Source organism: Equus asinus, chromosome 17 (assembly GCF_041296235.1).
Source record: "Equus asinus isolate D_3611 breed Donkey chromosome 17, EquAss-T2T_v2, whole genome shotgun sequence".
In the NCBI taxonomy this organism is placed as follows: Eukaryota; Metazoa; Chordata; class Mammalia; order Perissodactyla; family Equidae; genus Equus; species Equus asinus.
Window position 1 is genome coordinate 9,810,278 of NC_091806.1, and position 21,383 is coordinate 9,831,660.

The 21,383-nt window shown below is 54.6% G+C and overlaps 1 protein-coding gene and 1 long non-coding RNA gene across 5 annotated transcripts in view; one reads left to right on the forward strand and one right to left on the reverse strand.

The window, feature by feature from the left end:
* Positions 1-7,544: 7,544 nt before the first annotated feature.
* Positions 7,545-17,691, reverse strand: LOC106843974 (uncharacterized). 3 transcript variants are annotated; one of them, XR_006515422.2, is made up of 4 exons: positions 17,149-17,552; positions 14,888-15,035; positions 13,705-14,535; positions 7,545-9,239 (listed from the first exon to the last, which is right to left on the reverse strand). It is a non-coding gene; the product is annotated as an uncharacterized lncRNA (long non-coding RNA). The 3 variants fall into 3 exon arrangements; XR_011495053.1 differs by having other exon boundaries at positions 7,880-9,239; positions 17,043-17,691; XR_006515423.2 differs by having other exon boundaries at positions 7,931-9,234; positions 17,149-17,488.
* Positions 17,692-17,924: 233 nt separating this feature from the next.
* The window catches only part of CD82 (CD82 molecule), a 49,363-nt gene continuing 45,904 nt past the window's right edge, over positions 17,925-21,383 (forward strand). Inside the window, exon 1 of one of the 2 annotated variants that reach the window (XM_044750612.2) lies at positions 17,925-18,092. The gene's annotated coding sequence lies outside the window, so the exon portion shown is untranslated. The remainder of the gene's footprint in view (positions 18,093-21,383) is intronic. The other variant, XM_070487569.1, reaches the window with a different exon arrangement.

Here is a 21,383-nt window from a genome sequence, read left to right on the forward strand (position 1 = left end):
GGAGATGGGAGTGAGGACCCGCGGCTTCATCGACACTTGCACGTGGCGGGGACCCAGGGGCCCTGCCCGAGTTGGAGCTGTTCCAGCAGCTCAGGGTCAGGGCAGGGGACAGGTGGTCAGAGGGGGTGGAGCTCCTGGCCCGGCCCCTCTAGACCCCCGACAGCTTTGCTTTTCTGCTTCCACTCCCACGGGAGATGTGTCTTGAAGCAGCTTCTATTGCTAAAGATCTGCTTGAGAACTCCTGACCTAGGTCCCTGCTGTTGCACAAGAGAACAGCCCAGAGAGGGAAAGGGACTTGCTTGAGTCACACAGCCGAGGTGGGGGTGGGGACAGGGTGGGAGAGGAACACGGACCCCACCTCCCTCATCCCCTTAATTCTAGCAGGTTTGCCTCTCAAGAAAGATGTGTATCTACCTAGGTGGGCTCATACAGGCACAGAAGAGTCACCCAGAGGTGTGGTCCACTTGGACCACTGACTCTCCTGACATCTTTGGGCAACCCAGACAGTCTTATCTATTTTTTGTTCCTTGTCCCTCTTTCCTCAGAATTCCAGGCTGGTGCATCTTTCATTTCATTTCCACTCAGACTGGGGAGGTGGGGAGGTCTGCCATGTCCCCAGCCTTCCCCCGCAAAGGCAGGGGAAAGGTCCCCTTAAAAACAAGCAAGCAAATCAAACTCTTATCCACTATCCAATAGGGCCTGGCGGCCTACCCACTTCCTAACAGCAATATTGCCCCCACTTGGCAGATGAGGAAACTGAGGCTCCGAGAGGTGAACAGACTCTCCTGGCGTTCCCAGCTGGGACCAGAAGCCAGGCCTCGAGGCTCCGCGGTGCATGCAGCTGGCTGTGGCGAGGCTTTTCACACCTCTCCCAGTGCCGCCTCCTGGATGCAGAGCCACCTACCCCGCCCCACATCCGCTGGACCAGCAGCATCCTCGGGTCTCTGCCCCTGGGTGAGCCTGGACCACGGTGTCTGCGCCGGAAGGGCCCCATTTCAGAGACAAGGGTGACCCCTGGTGGAGTCTGTGAGCACGACACGCTGCTACAAGGCAATGGAGCGAGCCTGGAAGACGCCCCGCGGCGATCCCCCTGGCTTCCTGCCTCGCTCCGCGTATTTATTGAAAGCCTACTATGTGCCAGGCACAGCCTGTGTCCACAACACAGAAGTAAACGTGCTCTTCTCCCTCAAAAAACTTCCAACATATAATATGGTTATATTCTTTAACAATAATTGCAATGCAAAGTAGGAAACCAAGTTTTCACATTTTTTTCCTTTAAATCAGAGCAAATGAAATCCTACATGGAAACATAATTCACAATCATAGCCAACGCTTACTGAGCATGCACGACATGCCAGCACTGTCGTAAGTGCTTCCTGAACAAACTCATTTAATCCTCCCAACGACCCTCAGGAGGCAGGAATTATCATGAGCTCCATCTTACAGACTGTAAATATATTACTAGCTGTGTGTAATATCGTGTACATCATAAAATTTCACTAGCTCCATTTGCAGACTAGTGATCAGAGAAGCTGAGTAACTGGGCCAGGGTCACACAGCCCAAAAGATGAAGAGTTGGGATTTGAACTCGGGCAGACTGGCTCTAGAAGCCTTGTCCTTCTCAATGTTACACTGCCTCTGGGCACAGTGCATACAAGTGAGGCTTCCCTGGCTGAAAGGGAGGGGATGGTTTCAGAGCCAGGCTTGTTCAGCCCGTTCCCCGACCTCCTCTGGACACCCGGGGAGCCGTCAACAGCTGTTGACCTCAGTGTGGAAATCAGTACACGTCTGACATGGAGACCTTGATGGGTTTTAGGCCGAGAAGAGGAACAATTAGATTTGCATGTTGCAATGATTACTTCTGAGTGGAGCAGGGGCTCAGGACTGGAGGCCATCAGAGTTCATGGGCTGAACTGGGGCAGCGCCTATGGGAATCGAGGCAGGAGGGCAGAGGTGAAAGGTGATCCTGGGGCCACAGGCTTAGCCCTTAATTTCCCTGGAGGAGGGGGCGGGGGCTGGATATGTTTCCAGTTTGCATCATGAGCCAGTCAATTCATTCTCAACTGTCTATGGAATACCTGCTATGTCCAGTCATTGTTCTAGATGGTGGGGAACAAGGATACAAGGTCCTGCTCTCTTGGAACTTACACTGTAGTAGGGGGAGTCCAACAAGAATCTAAAGTCAGTAAGAGAAGCGAAGATGGTGGTAAATATTATGGGACAGACAAAACAGGGCACTGTGCTCAAAGAGGCAATATCTGTAGCAATTAAGAGTAGAGACTTCAGAGCCAGACCAGCTGGTTTGAATTCTTACATTGCCACCTTGTGCAGATCTGAGAACAGAGTGTTTCTGGCAGAGGGAACAGCAAGTGCAAAGGCCCTGGGGTGGGAAGGTGCCTTGGGCATGAGACAAAAAAATGTGTGACTGAAGCATGGGAGGGGAGGAGATCAGAAAAGGAGGCAGGGGTCAGATCCCATGCATGGTGACAAGCTTGGACTTTTGTCTGAGTCCAGTTAGGAGGTGATTATGTGCATCCAGGAGAGAGGTGAACGGTGAGTTGGAGTAAAGTGGAAGTGGCAGAGATCAAAAGAAATGGAAGAATTCAGAGGTATTTGGAGGTAGAATTGGCTGAGTTTGCCAATGGGCCATAAATAGGGGGGCAGTCACGGGAAAGGGGGGAATCGAAGGTGTGCTCTAGAGTTTGGACCGTGGATGGATGGTGCTGTGCTTGCTGAGATGACAAGGCAGGAGGAACAGGTGTGGGGCAGGAGGCTGAGGGGAACCAGAGTTCTACATGTGGTTGCACAAGAAGAGATGAGACCTAAACAAGTGGATACATGAATCTGGGAACGATTGAACAGATCAGATCTGGAATTATAGATGTGGGTGTCATCTCACTAAGAAAAGGTGAGTGAGTTACGGACTGGGAGGAGATATTCACAGTTCTACATCAGACAGATAATGAACCCCCTCAGTATCACTATTAATACCACCAATGTCAATACCATGCCATTATCAATGGTAACGTCACATCATTACAATCATCAATGTGACCACCATCACCATCACCACCATCGCCATTATAATCATCAACACCACCACCATCACCATTAGAATCATCACCATCACCACCACCATCACCATTAGAATCATCAGCATCACCACAACCATGCCCATCAGAATCATCAACACCACCATCATCACCATCACCACCACCATCACCATTAGAATCATCAACACCACCACCATCACCATTAGAATCATCAACACCACCACCATCATCACAACCATCACCATCAGAATCATCAACACCACCATCATCACCATCACCACCACCATCACCATTAGAATCATCAACACCACCACCATCACCATTAGAATCATCAACACCACCATCATTAGCATCACCACCACCATCACCATTAGAATCATCGCTGTCACCACCACCATCACCTTCACCATCAACATTATAATCAACACCACCATCACCACCATCACCATCACCATTACAATCATCATCACCACCATCACCGTCACCATCACCACCAACATCACCATTACAGTCATCAACATCACCATCACCATCAACATCACCATTACAATCATCGACATCACCACCATCACCACCATCATCATTATAATCCTCAACACCACCACCATCACTACTATCACCATCACCATCCTCACCACTAAAATCTTCCTATCACTACCACCATCATCAAGGTCTTCACCATCCCCACCACCATCCTATCAGGGTCACCATTAACACCAGCAGCAGCAGCATCCTCCTCCCTAGCACCATCAGCACCACTATAGTCATCTCCATCAGCAACATCACCACCAGCACTGGCAGTACTGTTACCATCATCACCATCACTGTCTCCGTCACACCATCCTCACCAGCAGCAGCAGCCTCATGTCGCTGTTACCACCCTAGTCATCATCAGTGTCATAGCATTACCTCTCCTCACACCATCACTCTCCTCCTCATCGCTATAGCCGTCGCCATCACTATCATCATTACACCATCAGCAGCATTATTGTCATTGCCTTCGTCATCACCACCTCCACCACCATCAATGTCACCACTGACACCATCAATACCACTGCCATCCTCGCTATAACTGTTACAACCATCATCTCCACCATTATCATCACCATTACCACCCTTACCGTCAGAAACCAGAATCTCCATCACCGCCACCGATGTAAGCATCACCATTGCCCTCACTGTTGTCATCGTCGTCGTCTGTTCTTGAATTTCATCCTTCTTGTAAGCCCAGAGCCCTTGCCCTGTGACCCCACTCATCTGCCCTATTCCTCAGTGAGGCTGAGCTCAGTCTTTCTCTTTTATAGATGGTGCCGGGGGGGTGGGGGGTTCAAACAGGGGCCGTCCCTTGTTCGGAGCCGGCCATGGAAGGAGAGAGGACAGTTTTCTTCAGGCAAGGAGGACCTGAGTCTGGGGCCCTAGCATTTGAAGATGAGTTTGGAAGAAAGGCCACCCTCAGAATCCGTGTAAACTGAGTGAACCCCTCCAAGAGAAACTGCGGTGACACAGATTACCCTGCTGCCAGCAAGGCCCCACATCCAGGGGCTTCAGCAGGATGGACACCTCTCTCTCAGGCCAGGCCGGCTGGCTGCTCGGGGTTGGTGGAGACCCCGGCCCTCTTCCCGTTTCCCCCTCATCCTCAGCAGGCAGCTCCCACTCACAGTCCAGGGAAGCTGCCTGGGTCCCACTGTCACGTCCTTTCCAGGCAGTGAAAATAGGGGAAACGGATGAGACAGGCTCTGTCATCTCCTGTAAGGACACAGAAGTTGACACATCTCTTCTGGGCACACCCACTGGCCAGAGAGGGGTCTCTGTCCATCGAAATAAGGATCTGGATTCCATTCTTACTAACTAGTATATTAATAAAAGCTACTGCTTATTAGGTCACTACGAAATGTTAACTATTACGCCAAAAATTTCACACACACCATTTGTAATCTCGTGAGACAGAACGATCACTCTTTTCATTGCCTTCACCTTACACATGAGAAAAATGTCGTTCAAAGAAGTGAGGTCCCCAAGATCCAGCCAGACTCTCCTCTGGGGGAGGCAGCAGGTTGACATCAGACACCAGCAGCCTTGTCTACTCACTGAGCCATCTTGTCAAGGTGAGAAGGGCTCCAGAGTCAGAACGCCTGAGCCCACACACTAATTCTGTCCCTTCCTGGCTGTCTCACCTCGAACGAGTGACTTAGACTCTATTTCTCTATGCGTCAGTTTTCTCATCGGTAAAATGGGCTCATTCAGGATGCGATAATTTGTGGAAAGCCCACAGCACAGAGCCTGGCACACGAGCGCTGAGGAAATGGTAAGTGGTAATATTAATGACAGTTGTAGCAGCAGCAACAGTGTTGCCCAGCGGACATCATTCCTCCTGGCACTGTGACCTGACCACCCTCTCTACTGTGTCACTCCATGAGTGGCGATGGTGATGCTAATGCTGCTGCTGCTGGTAAAACAGATGCTGACGGTGATTCTGAAGATGTGGATGAAGACAGCGATGATGGTGATGACGTTGTTAACAGTGACACTGATGGTGGTGGCAGTGGTGATGGTGGCAGCGAAGATGATGATGACAATGGTGATGATGATGACAGTGATGGGGATGGTAGTGGTGTTTGTGAGGGTGGTGATAGTGGACTGTAATGGTAAGAACGGTGATAGCATTGGTGGTGACACTGATGACATCATTGGTGACACTGATGATGTGGCTGGTAAGGGTGATTGTGGTGGTGGTCATCGTGAGCTCCTGCTAAAATTGATTTCTCTCTCTTAGGTGAGTGGACCCAGCTGAATACACAGTTGAAACCCCGGTGCCTTCTGTCTTTGCTGCTCAGCCTTCTCAACATTTGGCTGCTATCTTGAGGTCTAAAATGGCTGCTGCAACTCCAGCCATCACATCTGTATTCCAGCTAGTAGCAATGTGGAGGGTGAGGGTGGGAGAAGGAGGGAAAGGCAGTCTCCTGCCCTTTTAAGGGCATAACCTGGAAATTTTTGAAATGGAAGTCAGACAACATTCTTTTAAACACTGCTATCACGGATAAAGTTCATTATATGGCCCCATGTCCCTATATAGAAAGACCTGCAAACAAATTCATCTCAGATCCAGGAAAAAGGTGGCCTTTCGTGGTGAACCAGCAAGTTTTCTTCCACTAGAGGCTGCAAAGGCCCCCAGCTCCAGAAACAGACTACTCGCTTCTGGATTGGACCAGGCAGGGTGGCCAGGTCAGGACCTGGCCCCAACACCGCAGACTTGGCGCCCCAGCGAGCACCAGGGCGGGTTTCTAGAACGGCAGGGAGAGGTCTTGGCAGAAAGCGATTTTTGCTTCCGCTTCTTAAAACACGTTCCTAGTGGCCTGAAGTTAACCTTTGATGTTATTGTTTGAAAGACGGGTTAGGACAATGAAATCAGGAGTCGGGAAGCCGTATTTTCTCATTTGGGCTCCAGCACTCACTGTTTACAGCCTGAGGCAATTCTCTGAATCGTGCTCTTCTTTGTTTTACTTTTTTATTGCCTTAATTTTCTAGAGCTTTTTAGGTTCACAGCAAAATGGGGAGAAGGTAACAGAGATTTCCCACACACCCCTGCCCTCACACACGCGCAGCCCCCCATTGTCCGCATCCCCCACACGGTGGGATGTTTGATGAACCGCACTGACTCATGGGTGTCACCCTGAGCCCACAGTTTACATGGGGCTCTGTCTTGGTGGTGAACCTTCTGTGGGTTTAAACAAATGTACAATGGCACGTCACTGTCATTATGTTATCAGAGTCTTTTCACTGCCCCGAACATCCTCTGTCCTCCGCCCATTCACCCCTCCCCACCCACCCCGTCAACTTCTGGCAACCTCTGAGCTTTTCACTGTCTCCGTAGTTTTGTCTTTTCCGGAATGGCATAGAGTTGGCTTCGTAAAATATGCAGCCTTTTCAGATTGACTCCTTTCACTTAGTAACATGCATTCAAGTTTCCTCCGTGTCTTGACAGCTCATTTCTTTTTAGCGCTGAATACTATTCCATTGTCTGGTTGTACCACAGTTTATTCATTCACCTTCTGAAGGACATCTTGGTTGCTTCTGCATTTTGCCAGTTATGAATACTGCTGCTATAAACATTTGTGAGCAGGTTTTTGTGTGGACTTAAGTTTTCAACTCCTTTGCATAAATACCAGGAATGTGGTTGCTGGGTCATCTGGTAAGAGTTTGTTTAATTTTGTTAGAAACTGCCCAACTGTCTTCCAAAGTGGCTGGACCATTTTGCATCCCCACCAGCAACAAATGAGAGTTCCTGTTGCTCTGCATCTTTGTCAGCATTTGGTGTTGTCAGAGTTCCGGATTTTGGCCAGTCTAATGGCCGTGCAGTGGTATCTCACTGTGGTTTTAATTTGCAATTCCCCGATGACATACGATGTGGAGCATCTTTTCATCTACTTACTTGCCATCTGTGTATCTTTTTTGGTGAAGTGTCTGTTAAGGTTTTTGGTCCATTTTTTAATTGGATTGTTTGTTTTCCTATTGTTGAGTTTAAGGAGTTCTTTACATATTTTGGATAACAGCCCTTTATCAGACGTATCTTTTGCAAATATTTTCTCCCACTCTGCAGCTTGTCTTCTCATTCTCTTGACATTGCCTTTCACAGGGCACAAGTTTTTAATTTTAATGAAGTCCAGCTTATCAATTAATTATTTCTGTCATGGATTGTGCCTTTGGTATTGTATCTAAAAAGTCATTTCCATACCCAAGGTCATCTAGGCTTTCTTATGTTATCTTCTAGGAGTTTTATAGTTTTGCATTTTATATTTAGATCTGTGACCGATTTTGAGTGAATTTTTGTGAAGAGTGTAAGGTCTGTGTCTAGATTCTTTTCTTTTTTTTTTTTTTTTAAAGATTTTATTTTTTCCTTTTTCTCCCCAAAGCCCCCCGGTACACAGTTGTATATTCTTCGTTGTGGGTCCTTCTAGTTGTGGCATGTGGGACGCTGCCTCAGCATGGTCTGATGAGCAGTGCCATGTCCGCGCCCAGGATTCGAACCAACGAAACACTGGGCCGCCTGCAGCGGAGCGCACGAACTTAACCACTCGGCCACGGGGCCAGCCCCTCTTTTCTCTTTTTTTTTTTGCATGTGGATGTCCAGTTCTTCCAGCAGCATTTTTTGAAAAGACTGCCCTTGCTGCCTTGTATTGCCTTTGCTCCTTTGTCCAAGACCAGTTGACATTAGTGGGTCTGCCTGTCCGCTGGGTGCACGCCGTGTGGACCTGGCGATCAGGGGCCCCTCCGTGGATGGAGGTTGTTGGTCATCACTCAACTGCTTCTCTAGGTTGGCCAAAAACCCCACGTTGGGCTCAAGAATGTGCTGCTTTCCAGAACCAACAACACGTTTATAATCGTTGTTTTCTCATACATGGAAAAAACTGTGCAGGAGATGGAGGCACACGAGCGGCCAGCAAATGGCCTCATCCGTTCATTTCTTTCATTGGCAAACTTTCTAGATTAGATTTTCTGGATTAGATTTCCAAGTTCGCCTGGCTCACCTTCTTTCTCCACAGGCTTTTCCTCTTTCATACAAAACATTCACACCTCACAGCGTGGGGAAGACGACAGCCATGGTTCCTGGCCCACCACGCAGCGTGGACTCTGGATGTCCATCTTCAGGAAGAACCATCGAGATGCAATTACCGCTGACTCGAGTCTTCTCACCGGATCCCCCAGAAGTACACACGTTCTTATGCCGTTTTTCTACAGAATCATCAGAGCAGGCTTCCTGTTCATTAGTCAGAGAGCACATTTTCGGTAAACATTTTTTTCAAAATGTTCAAATCTTTTCATTGGGTGTGTGTGTGTATCACCCTTTCTTTGGAAGAAATCTTATTCTGATATACAGTTGGAAACAGTTGAGAGCAGAGCTGCCGGGGGAAGGGGTCGTGCGGCCCAAAGCCCCTCCCCACTGAGCCAGCCCCGGGGAGCCCAGGCACGTCCACACAGGGTGAAGATGTCGTCACCGCACAGCTGGCTCCGGAGAGCACGGAGCCAGACTATTGCCACATTTCCAGCCCTCAGTTTCGTGCTCACTGGAGCTTTTCTAACTGGGCTTTTCAGAGATAGAATTTCCCTGTCTCTCTCCGCCACAGTTCCATCCTCTTGCCTTTATCGGCGATGCCTTCTCGTCTCCTCTCCTCGTGATTGTGGGCTGCTCTGGGGAATATAAATAAATTGACAAAAGTGCTTCTGAATGCTCACTGGGCCACCGTGGGCCAGGTCGGGATTATTGCGGTGGCCTCCTCACTGGCCCCCCCTCTTCTAACCTTGCCCCCCTACACTCTATTCTCAACCCAGCTGCCCGAGGGACCCCATAAATCATGAGTCATGTCATGCTATTCCCCTGCTCCCATCCTGCCCTCTGAGCAGAAGCCCAAGCCCGTAAGGCCCTCCACCAGCTGTCCCTGCCACCTCTCTGGCTCACTTCCTATTACCAGCCCTCACACACTCTGGTCCAACCTTGCTTCAACCTCAGGGCCTTTGCACATGCCACTCCTCTGCCCAGGTATCCTCCAGGTCTCACTCCCTCACTTCATTCAGGTCTCTGCTCACAGGTCACCTCCTCAGACGGTCTTCCTTCTCAGACGGTCTTCCTTGACCTGTTATACAAAACAGCCTCTCTCTTCTAGAAACTTCCTACCCTTCACTGTGCTTCAATTTTCTCCAGTCCACTTATCACCGCTCATGTATTATATACTATTATCTGTCCTCCACTGGAAGGTAAGAAGCTCCAAGGGGGCAGGGCCCTTGACTGTTTTGTTTACTGCTGTCTCCTCCAAGGTAGAATATTGCCCAGCACACAGTAGGCCCTCAGCAATATTTGTGAGATGCAGAAATGCATTCTAGTCAAATGAGAGCATGAAGCACCATTTGTTCACTCAGTTGCCCTGTAACTGGGGTCTGTGGTAACCCCGCCACCTAGAATCCAGCTCTCGGGGCTGAGGGCGTCCTCTTGTTCCCTGTCACCCCCTCCCGTCCCTGTGAGACGAGACAGCCCCGCCCACTGTCCTGTGCCCAGCAGCCCCACCTCCACGGAGGTGTCGCTCGGCTGTGTGACTCGCTCTAACCATTGGCATGTGGGCGGAAGGGACAGACGCCGCATCTGAGCAGAAGCTCTGGGGCCGTGCAACTGAGAAGAGCATCTCCCCCGTAGGGGCCAAGTTTTCAACTTGGACCTAGGAATGAGGGAGACACAAGGAGCAGGGCTCACCTGACCCACGGCCGTGCTCAGTGGCCATGCAACAGAAATGAGAAACACACCTTTGTGGTTCCAAGTCAAGGGGACGTGGGGGTCCTTTGTTACTGCAGCCTGACTGCACAGAAGTGGCGACCACACGGCCAGGGGCAGCCCGGAGGGGCGGGCAGGTAGCTGCTTCTGAAGCCCCTTCCAGGCCCTCATTCTGGACGCCATGGCTCGTCCTCAGTTAATGCGACGAGTCCTGACCGAGGAGGCACTTTGGGGAGGCGGCGTAGCATGTTTATTGGATTTCAGAGTCAGGCAGTCCTGGCTCGCTCCTGGCCATGCCACTTACCAGCGGTGAGGTCTTACTCAAATTATCTAAACTCTCTGAGCCTCAGTTTCCTTCTCTGTAGGACAGGGACGGTCACTGCTCCTCCCTCAGAGGGTCAGGCCGAGCCAGGTGAGATAAAGCCAGGGCCTGGCACGCAGGGCCCCCATCGGCAGGGGGACACATGTCCCAGTCATGGCTGCCCTGCGTCTTTAGCATGGTCTTTCCATACGTGAGGTGGTCCCCCATTGCCACGACCTCCGGGCGTCGGCATCGACCTCTAAACTCCCAGCCCTGCTGGCGGCTGGCCCGCGGGCGACATTCCAGGCTCCTCCGGGCTGACTCTCCCACGCAAGCCTTGGACTCGGGCGACTGGCTCTACGAGGAGCCTTGGAGTGCTGCTGGTGCGGCCGAGGGGACCTCAGGGCGCTGCCTCCCCGGGGTCGCACGGCTGCCTTCCTGGGGCAGAGGCACAGTGGATGGAGGATGGGGACAGTGACAGCTGTCTTCTCAGGCCGGCTGTGCGGTATAGTTGAGGCCTCACTCCTGGAAACTGAGTGTAGGCCTGACCTCCAGCCCGCCCCAACCCCCCACCCAATAGCTCAGCGGCTTCATTAGCGCCTTTTAGTAAATTTTGCTGCATAAACAACCAGACTCTACTTCCTGTGCCTATAAAGCCTACTGTGGTCACTATGATTTCATTGCCACAATGAAATAAGAGTCACCGGGTCCTCGAGGCCTCCACATGCCCCAGGGACTGTGGGCCCGCCAGAGTTGGCTCATAGGTCCCACACCAAACTTCCTGGCCTGGGCTGGGTGGGGAATCTGCAGTTGGAACCTGCTAGAGAGACTAATCCCCCTCTGCGCTTGCCTGGCCCTCGTGCCAGGGCTCTGCTCTGCTGACCCAAGGGCAGGACCCCGTGGGGACCCCCCTTTCCTCTCCTCTCTCCAGGCTGCACTGAGCACTGTGGACACCAGAGGGCGACACACGCTCGTTTTGGAGGGAAGAGCATGGAGGAGTTTTGGTTTTTTCTCTCCATTTCTGATGGTGAAAGGAACCAACTGGAACTAGCTGGTCCTCTTAGGGCCCTAAAGCAGCAGACGCTGCGTGTGCGCGGCCTGCAGCTCACAGGCCAGGAAGCAGACCTGGCAAGGGGAAGATGCCCGCGTAAGGTCCCATGGCTGGAAAGCGAGCCGACTGGGACGTGAGCCCAACCCATCGCTCACAGGGGCGGGCTGTGCTAACACTGCAGCTGTCTCAGGGGGGTCACAGAGAGAAGGGAAGAGAAGAACGCAGCGTCTCCGTCTCCCTGCAGCGGTCTGTGGCTCTGCTCCTCAGCGAGATCTCAGGACGACCGTCAATTCAAGAGCATCAGTTGAGCCCAAGAATGCACACTCAGCTGCCCATAGGGAGCAGGCAGGTCACAGAAATGCGGGAAGCAGGCTGGGTGTGCAATAGGGAGTGGTGGGGACTGTGGCCAGCTGGAGGGTGTACATTACAACTGAAGGGGAAGCCACACTTGGGTCCAGCCAGCTGTGGCCCCGTCAGGACACACATCAGGGTGTTTGGACTTTTCTGGTTTCCAACAGAAGCTGTACATCAAAACACTAATGAGAAAATTCCCCAATTCTGAAATGCTGGTGACAAATTCAAAACTTTTTCCACTCAGCCCTCTGAGCCTTGGCGTTCTCAACCATATGATGGGAAGAATGTCTACACCGTCAGCTTCTTGGGCCTCAGGAGTGTTCTTTCTAGCCAGGGGCCTGATTCAGGGGAGGATCTCGGGGTCGGGGCAGCTCCACCCAAAGAAGGGGTGAGAGCTCCACTTTTGGCAACATCTCCCCATCCATCCCTGGGACCACGGAGCATCAGGAGACCCTGAAAATGGCTGCCCAGATGAGCCGTCTGTTTTCTGCTCCAATGATTCTTCCCTGGGGGTGTGGACGCCACAGTAGACGGTCTCCAATGGGATCTACTGAGGTTCAAGGAGGAAATAATAAGATCGCTTTGTATTTATCTTTATCTTTGCTTATACTGAATATTTTAAATCATTTTTATCTTGTTTTTAAAAAGTTTTTGTGTATGGTTCAGAATATGCAAAATGGCTAGCAAATTAGTGCGTGCGTGCATGTCAATTATAAATAAATAAATCAGCACACATTGGGGTGTGGGCTCACGACTGTTTGGGGTGCCCAACCCCTGTCATGGGGCAGAGCTGATGCCCAAACGGGGAAAAGGACAGCTGTAACAAGGAACTGTGGGTAGGGAGACATCATTGCATAGTTCCAGTCACCCAAATGCCACAGTTGTTAAAAAATAATTTTAAAAAAGCACAACGCAAAGGCTTCTTATCAAATTAGTTAAATATACTCAAAGTCATTTTTCAAACGTCTGGCCCATGGTAACAGCTTGCTTTGAAAACAAAGGATGTATTATTATTGTTGTCGTCGTTATTGGTATGGCAGCATCGCAGGGCAGGGCACCGCTGCGCTGGTTTATGGTCAGCGTCCCCACTGAGCCGAAAGCCCCGAGGCCGGCACTGGGGGGATTAAGCCCTGGGCCTTCGGATGCAGCAGCGGCAGGGTGGGCTCAGAGCAGAGGTCTGAAGGGTCTCTGTTCAGTGACCGAGACAGGAAGGGAGCAATGGCTCAGCCTCTGGCGGGAACGTGGGTCCCGTCCCAGCCCCAACCCAGCCCCAAGGGGCTTAGAGTTCAGGTCCTTCAGTCCTCCGGAGAAGAAAAGAAAGGTCGTGGCCCTGCTGAGCCCCCTCACCCGCAGGAACAGACCCGGGCTTGAGACACCGCTACTAACACTCGCGGCCCGAGACCCAGCAAGAGGACCGAGCCCGTGTGCCTTGCAAGGCTGGAGCCCAGCTCCTCCGGCCAGCCTCTTCCTCAAGCAGGAAGCAGGGTCCCTTCCAGGCCCCGGGAGGGAGCTCTGATAGACCACACGGCTCAGAGCTGGTGCTCAGATCGGGGTCCCTGGGCCCTGCTCAACTTGGGCCCTTTCCCTGGGGCTCAGTTTCTGCAACTGAAAACTGGGGTGCCTACAAACTGCCATCTCTCTTTCCTCTGTCACCTACCAGTTGTCTGACCTTGGGCAGGTTACTTACCTTCTCAGTGCCTCCATTTCCACATCTCGGAAGCGAGCATCACAATAGTATGACCTCAGGAGGTCGCCGCTCTGAGGATCACATGGGTGCTATTTAAGTTTCTAGCTTCACGGAAACAGTGCAGGTGGAGGGCAGGGAGGTGCCCACTCCGCCCGAGGACACTCTGAAGAAGGAAAATCTCAAGACTCACTGTCCACTACCACACTTATTCTTTTGTGCACAAATGGTCGTGTGAGAGATATTGCATGGTTTCTTCTCCAAATCAGCTCAATTCAGACTCTCAGCTCCCACCAGAGGAATTTCTACTCGTCATTCTGAGGACCCTCTTGGGGCAGATCGTATTTTCCAGATTGAGTCTCCAGCCAGCAAGAATATCTGCAACACTATCTTCTGTCCTGAAAGCTCTTCTAGAACTTGCCAACCCCCATCCAGAGAGGGAGACCATGTCCCCTTCCCTCGCACCGGGCGTGGGGGGGGGGGGGTGTGATCGCCTCCTCTAACGGAATTCAGAGGAGGTGATGCTACAGGACTTTGAGGCTAGGTCATGAGCTGCCATGTGCTTCTAGCTTGTTCTCTCTTCATTCTAGAAACCCGGCCGTCTTGCTGTGAGGAAGCCCAGCGGCCTGTGGAGGAGGCTCCTGGAGAAGAACTGAGGCCTTGCGCCCCAGCTTGAGCCGAGCTCCCAGCTGACAGCTAGCACCAACTTGCTAGCCATGTGGCTGCGCCATCTTGAAAATGGATCCTCAAGCTCCGGCTGAACCAGCTGACACTGCACAGAGCAGAGCTGAGCCTTCCCCACAGAACCACCCCTGCAACCTGCAGATTTATGGGCTAAATAAAGGATGGGGCGGTTTGTTACACAGCCATGGGAAACAGATGCACCCCTCTCCCTCCTTCCCTCTCTCCCTCCCCTCAGAGTTGTGCAAACGGTCTGGGGGCCTCACCTTGGCCCAGGCACTAAAGAGACCCCAGCACCCATGTTCTTGCCCACAAGGACCCTCAGGCCTCCTGCCCTGCAGCCCCCGGGCCACCTTTGGGGTGGGGAATCCTCTGAGAGTCTGGGAACCCCATGGCCATCCCCTCTTGAGGTCTTGCCATACCCCCATCTCCCCTACGTCCAAATTGGCCATTTGACACCTTCTCTCAAGGCTTTCTAGATGGTTCTTCATGCCCCTTTTCTCACCTCCAGAACTCCCGGCTTCACCTCTGGAATGGACGAAGGATTTCACAAAAGATGGGAGCGGTCTCCCACGGGGCCGGCTCTGCTCTCTGCCTGGCCAAGCGCCCCAGGTGCGCTATGACGAAGCCGGACTCCTGCTGGAAGGGGAATGCTGGGAGAAACAACCCCGTTTGATATTTCAGTGAAGAACTCAGACACCCAGCTACTCAGCGACTGTCCCTCAAGCCCCCAATATGTGCCAGGCATTGTGCCAGGCACTGGGGGGACAAGGCCAAACAGGAGCGCCACCCATAGACCCGGGTGAGAGGGCCACCTGTGTCCACTCAGAGCCTGCACGCCCATGCCCGTCCTCCATCACGCTTCCGGTGTCTGAAACCCTGGGAATCTCTGCCTCAATGGTCCGAGACCAGTTTTAGGGCTTACACAAGCAGCTTCCCTGGGTCCATCCTTCTGAGGGTACAACGTGCCCCCGGGGCCACTCCTAGAGGACTGACCGAGTGACAGCTGGAGGCAAGGCATGTGGATAGATGGGTATGTGGGCTGGGGTGTTCACATGCCTGAGTCCTGGGCCACTTGTGACACAGGACAGACATGGGTCTAGAAAGAATTGGGTTGGGTGGGCTGAGGGCTGGGGTCAGGGCTGACCCACCCGACACCGCCATGTTCCTGAATAGCATTCCAGAGTCCAAGCGTTCTAAATTTGCACATGGCCTTCTGGGTCATCATCAAGAATGTTTCTCAAGGCAGGAGAATAAGCATATTTTATTTTACAGTCCGCTAACCGTTGAGGTAGAAAGGAGAGGGGCTCTGTTTTCACCATGCACGTGTTAGGGGCATTCTACAGGATAACAGGACCAGCGGCCCAGGCCAGGAGCTCCTATGAGAAGACCTTCTACCGGGCTGAAAGGATGGTGGGGGAGTATGGCAGAGATTCCAGGAGCTGCCTGCACACTGCCCTCCGTGTGGCCACAGCTGCCACCATCGCTAATCTGGAGTGACAGGGACAGGAAAGGGTAGCAGGTGGGACTAATGTGAGTGAGTGTGCGCCTGGGGCGGGGGGGCGCTGGTGGGATCCAGCTGTTCTGCCAACTGCCAATCACCATCACAACACCCTCAGCTGGAGGGGGGGCATTCTGGCGGGGGAGAAGAGGACGGTATTTTATGCCCATTTTGCATGGCTTGGCTATGGCCCCAGCCCAAGACGGAACAACACAGTGGTTCTCAAAGCGTGGGCCTGGGCCAGCAGCATCGACATCATCTGGCACCTTGCGAGGCCCTTGAGGGAAAGATGGTCCCTCCGTGGGAAGGACAGCAGAGTGGGACACGGCTGGGCTCAAAGACTCCCCAGCCACACTCCCCGGACTTGCTGTGGAGATTCTGTGAAGGAGACTTTTCACTGGAAAGAGAACGCGTTTGAGCACGCACAGTGTCCAAGACGGGGCGGTTGCTTCATGAGCACCACCAGCGAGTCCTCACAGCGTTGCAAGCGCCCGTGGGATTAACTGACGGGCTCCTCCCAGCGAGGTTAGGTACCTTGCCTCGTCTTGGGTCACAAGGCTCCCAGCAGGCCACCTGGGCTTTGCGATTCTCAGACCACCCTGACTTCTTCACCATGATGCTAAACAGGGGCTCTCAAGCTGGAGTGTGACTCGGAATCAGCTGGAGGCCTTGTCCAAGCTAACGGCTAGGCTCCTCCCCCTGAGTTTCTCATCGGGGATGTCCCTCCCCGACGTGACCCCACTCATTCCGAACAAGATCGCAGCTGCTGCTCCTGCCGGTCCCAGGACCAGGCCTTGGGAACCGCCGCGCCGGGCTGGGATGCAGCCGGCTCCCTGCCGACTCCAGCCATGCAAATGGGGAGTAATCCTACGCTCCCAATTCCCCGCAACCGCGGCCCTGTGAGACGCCGCCGAGATCATGGGAGCGAAAGAGCTTTGTCAGCTGCCCAGGGGAAAGGCCCTGGTCATAACCGAGTCACCCGCCGGAGGCTGGTCCTTGGGTCTGGGGGTGCAAAGGGCTGGGATGCAGGTCGGGGCACCACAGCCACCTGGAGATCTTCTGCAGCCCATCTTAGTTCTGAGCCACTTCTCAAGGGAGAAAGGCAGCCTCTGAGGGCTCAGGCCCGCAGCCCCTCCTCCACCCACGCCTCCTCCCTCACCTCAGGCGCAACCGCTACGGGCCCGGCCTCTTCTCCAGGGGCCAGTCTGGGCAAGCCGGGCCGGCGCCAGCCTGTGATTCTGGACCCGGGGCTGGATCCCGCTCACCTCCAGTGCAGACTCAGAGGTCACCACGTCCCTTCTCTAAGCCTCAGACTGTTCATCGCTAAAATGGGGGCCACAGGAGTCCCATCTGCATAGAGTTGCGCCAGTTCAAGGGCCAGTCCTTTTGACAGCGCTTGGCACGGAGCCCGGAGCCTGGCGACGGTTCAATCGGTGGCAGCCGTTAGGATTTTGAGAGAGCGCCTGGGCCCAGGCTGCCTGCTGATAGCGGCCTCCTTGGAGCGCCAGCCGCTCCCACGCCGTTCGCCGGTTGCACCGGATGCACCCGCCCTGGAATGCCAGCCAGGGGCCGGGACTGCCCGCCGCGGGTGGGGCGGCCGGGCGCGTCGGGATCAGGGAGACGCTGGGCGGGGAAGGGGCGCGGCCGTGGCGTGGCCTCCCCTCGGAGGGCCAGGGGGCGGGGCAGGCCCGGAGGAGAAGGGGACCAAGGCGGGGGCGGAGGGCGGGGCCTGAGAAAGAGGAGGAAGGCCGAGGAGGGGGGCACCGTTAGGGAGCGCTCTGAGTGGGGCTTCCCACCCAACGGGGGCCGATCTGGGGCCCAGGCTCTATCGGGGCAGAGCTGGGGGCCGGGAGGCGCGGCCGGGGTCGGGCCGGCGGGGATAGGTCGGGGAGGCCCTAGCGGGGCGGGGCGAGGGGCGGGGCCCCACCGGGGCCGGGGGCGGGGCAGGAGGCCGTGGGGGCGGAGCCCGGCCGCATTCCTGCAGGGCCGGGGGCGGGGCTGGCGGGCGCCAGGCGGGGAGCCCAGGGGGCGTGCTCGGGGCGGGGCCTCCGGCGGGGGCGGGGCCTGGCCGAGGCCGCAGAGTTCCCCGACGGCCACCAGGAGGGGGACGGCCGAGGGACCCAGCCCGGGGCTGCGCAGTCGGACGCTGACCGGGGCGCGAGCGGGCGACGCCGGGCTTGCAGCGCCGAGCAGAGAGCAGAGCCAGCAGGTGAGTGGGGCCGGGGGGAGGCCGGACGGCCGAGCGGCGGCAGAGTTAGTTTCCGCCCCCGTGTCCAGAGCCAGCTCGGGCAGCTTTCTCGGAACGAGTGACAGGTCGGGCCACGGAGGCAGCTGGCGGGTGCGAAGGAACGTAAATCCCCGAGTCCTGAGCCCCGGCTCTCCGGCTCACCAGCTGCGTGACCCCGAGCCCGTGTCCCGACTCGGCTCTGGACCTCTCAGGTTCCAGTAAAGGGAGGGGGTTGAACCAGGTGGACGCCATGGTCCCGTCGCCCTTTCTCAGTAAAACCCCGGAAGGTGAGCGCTGGCAGGTGAGAGAGGGCTGCAGTTCAGCCACAGGTACTCAGATGGCGCTGCCCGGGCTGCAGCTTCTCGCCCTGCCGAGCGGCCCGAGCAAAACCAGCTCTCCGTGAGCGAGCCGCGAGTTGCTGTAAAGGTCACACTTGTCACACTAGGGACTTGGACCCACAAGCCCTGGGGAGGAGGAGCCCAAGTCAGGGAGGTGTGGGTCTCACCTTTCCCCCAACACTGAGAGCCAGGCCGAGTTCAGGCTGGAAACTCAGCGGGGCTTTTGTCCCCGTCCTGGGGCTTTTCCAGGTGAGCTGGCCTGGGAGGCCCGGGGCAGAAACCAGGGGACAAATTCTTATCCGGGTGCGTGGGGATTTCCCCACCAAACCTTGGGCCCGGACCCAAGCCCAGGGCCCCTGGCTCTCGCTGCCTGCCCAGGATTAGTTCCTTGGCTGGAGGTTTCTGTCCCTGGTGGTGGCGGGTGCTCGGTGCCAGGGCCATGCTACCTAGGCTGCCTGGTGCAGGAGTCAAGGGTTTGGGCTTTGGGACCAAATTGACTTGGATTCCACTCACCCTCCGAGCTTCAGTTTCCCCATCTGTAAAATGGAGGTAATGTCGGTACCCAATGGCAGTAGTGAGGACTAAATAGAATAACATTCATATAGTGCTGAGCAAGGCGCCAGGCACCCTCTGAGGCCTTGCAACATGACAGCTGCTCTGATGTGGATGGGCAGGTGACGGACTGGCTTCCTGCCTGGGAATGAGCCGGTTTTTGGAGAGCTGGAGGCTGGCTGCGGCCCCTCCGGACCTTGTGAGAGCCAGAAATTGCCACCTGCCGCCAGCATCACTCTGTCCATTTCAGGGTTGGGGAGTGTGTCATCTGGACCCCAGAGTGGCTGCGTTTTCTGTAATATTGCTTGACGTTTGTGGGTGTCAACCCCAAAAATGTTTCTTGAGTCCTTACTATTTACTCAATGGAGCAACGGGATACAGAGGTGAACTAGCCAGACCTGGCTCTGCCCTCATTTTGAGTTGTGGACAGTGAGGGCTCCCCCATCCCCAGCGTGCCCCTCCGGGAGAAGATAACTCACACCCAGGCTTTGGGGCCAGACAGGATTTCCTGGGTCTGTCCTGCTCTGGTGGCTGGAGTCCAGCTATTCCACTGTACCCTTGGCTTGGGGTGGAGGTGAGGCGCCAGTTATCTGTCTCATCAGGGTTGGGCACCAAAGGAGACGAGTGGTGCATGTCGGCTCCCTGCATCTCCTGGGTGGGGGAGCCCTACACTTTGGAACCGACTGGAAAGTACTGTGGCACAGAGTCTGATTGAAGCCTGCGCTATGTGTGTGTGTCCGGCGGGGGGGGGGTTGCTTGGAAGAACTGAGACACTGCAGAAACTGGTCTTGGGGGATGGAGGGCTTCCTGGAGTTGGTGAGACTTGAGCAGGACTTTCTGCCTGGGCTTCCAGGTTCTGGTTGGGCTTGGATCAGCTGGGGGCCACAGCCTCCCCTCTCCAAGTGTTTGGATGGTATAAGATTAGAGTTTGGTATGGTGGGGAGGAAGAGGTGTCAGTAGGTGGTGCCTGTGGGGAGAGGAGAAGATGTTCATTTCATTTTTTTTGTTTTTTTTGAGGAAGATTAGCCCTGAGCTAACATCCGCCACCAATCCTCCTCTTTTTGCTGGGGAAGACTGGCCCTGAGCTAACATCTGTGCCCATCTTCCTTTGCTTTATATATGGGGCGCCTGCCACAGCATGGTTTGATGAGCTGTGCCAGGTCTGCGCCGGGGATCCGAACCGGCGAACCCTGGGCTGCAGAGGTGGAGTGCGCGAACTTAACCTTAACCGCTGTGCCACTGGGCCGGCCCCACAGATGTTCATTTCAAACGGTGCTTAGTAAGCAACTACTGGAAAGTCTTCCCCACCACCCATCACCCACATGATGAATGACACACAGTGACACACTAACCCCATCCTTGGTTGCTTACCGTCTGGACAAGGATCCCAATGACTCTCATAGATCGGAGAAGAAAAGATTAGAGGGGCCTTCAGGAGGGCTTCACGGAGGCAGTGAAGTTGTGAGTGGTCCTTAAGGCCTGGGAGGGTTTTGGCAGCCACAGTGCAGACAGTGTTCTGGGCAGAGGGAAACGCCAGGCTAAGGCACGGAGCTCGGAGTGTTGAGGGAATTTTTAAGGAACTCCTAGGCCGATCAGCCCCACTGAAGAGTTGGGACTGCGCAGGGACATGAAGGGAGAGTGGCAGGGTGGATCAACTCGTGGAGGGCCTTGAATGCCAAGGTGAACTCTTCGGATTGGATTTGGAGAAAGTGGGAGCCACTGAAGGTTTGGGAGCAGGGGAGTGACATCATCAGAGCGGCACTTTAGGAAAGGCAGCCTGTGCCAGATGTGCTGGGGTGGAGGACCCAGTGGGCAGGGGTAATCAACCCGTGGCTGCAGGGATGGGGAAGGGGGCCCTGGGGGCTTGGGGGATGTTGGCGGCTGGTAGTGAAGAAAGAGGCAACAGCCGTGGGGATGGAAAAGGCGTTGTCAGGGGGATGGGAGGGGAGCTGAGCGACGAGGGGAGAGAGAGTGAATGCCCTGTGTTCCTTTCTGTTCCGGTACCCAGCCTAGACCCTGGTGCCAAGCAGGAGCTCAGGAAAGTGCTGGATTGGAGGGTGGGGCACTGGGGAGGGAGATGGGAGCTACAGAGTCGTAGGGAGGGAGCCGCTCGAGAAGGCCCTGTGTCTGCCGTGGAGCGTGGCATCTGGGCCGAGTGGCGGGAGCTTGAGGCAGACCGCGGTGGGTCTGCGAGTGGGGCGGTGGGAAATCCTGCGTGTGGCTTCCCACTCCTAGCGCCAGCCCAGGGTGGGCAGAGGTGAGAGGTCAGCGAGAGAGGCACACATTTCCCACATCGGGGGTGGGTTTTGGTTCCCCCGGGCTCCTGTGAAGTTGGCACTGTGGGACAGTCCCCTCTCTCTTGAGGCCTCAGACGTTTGAGCCA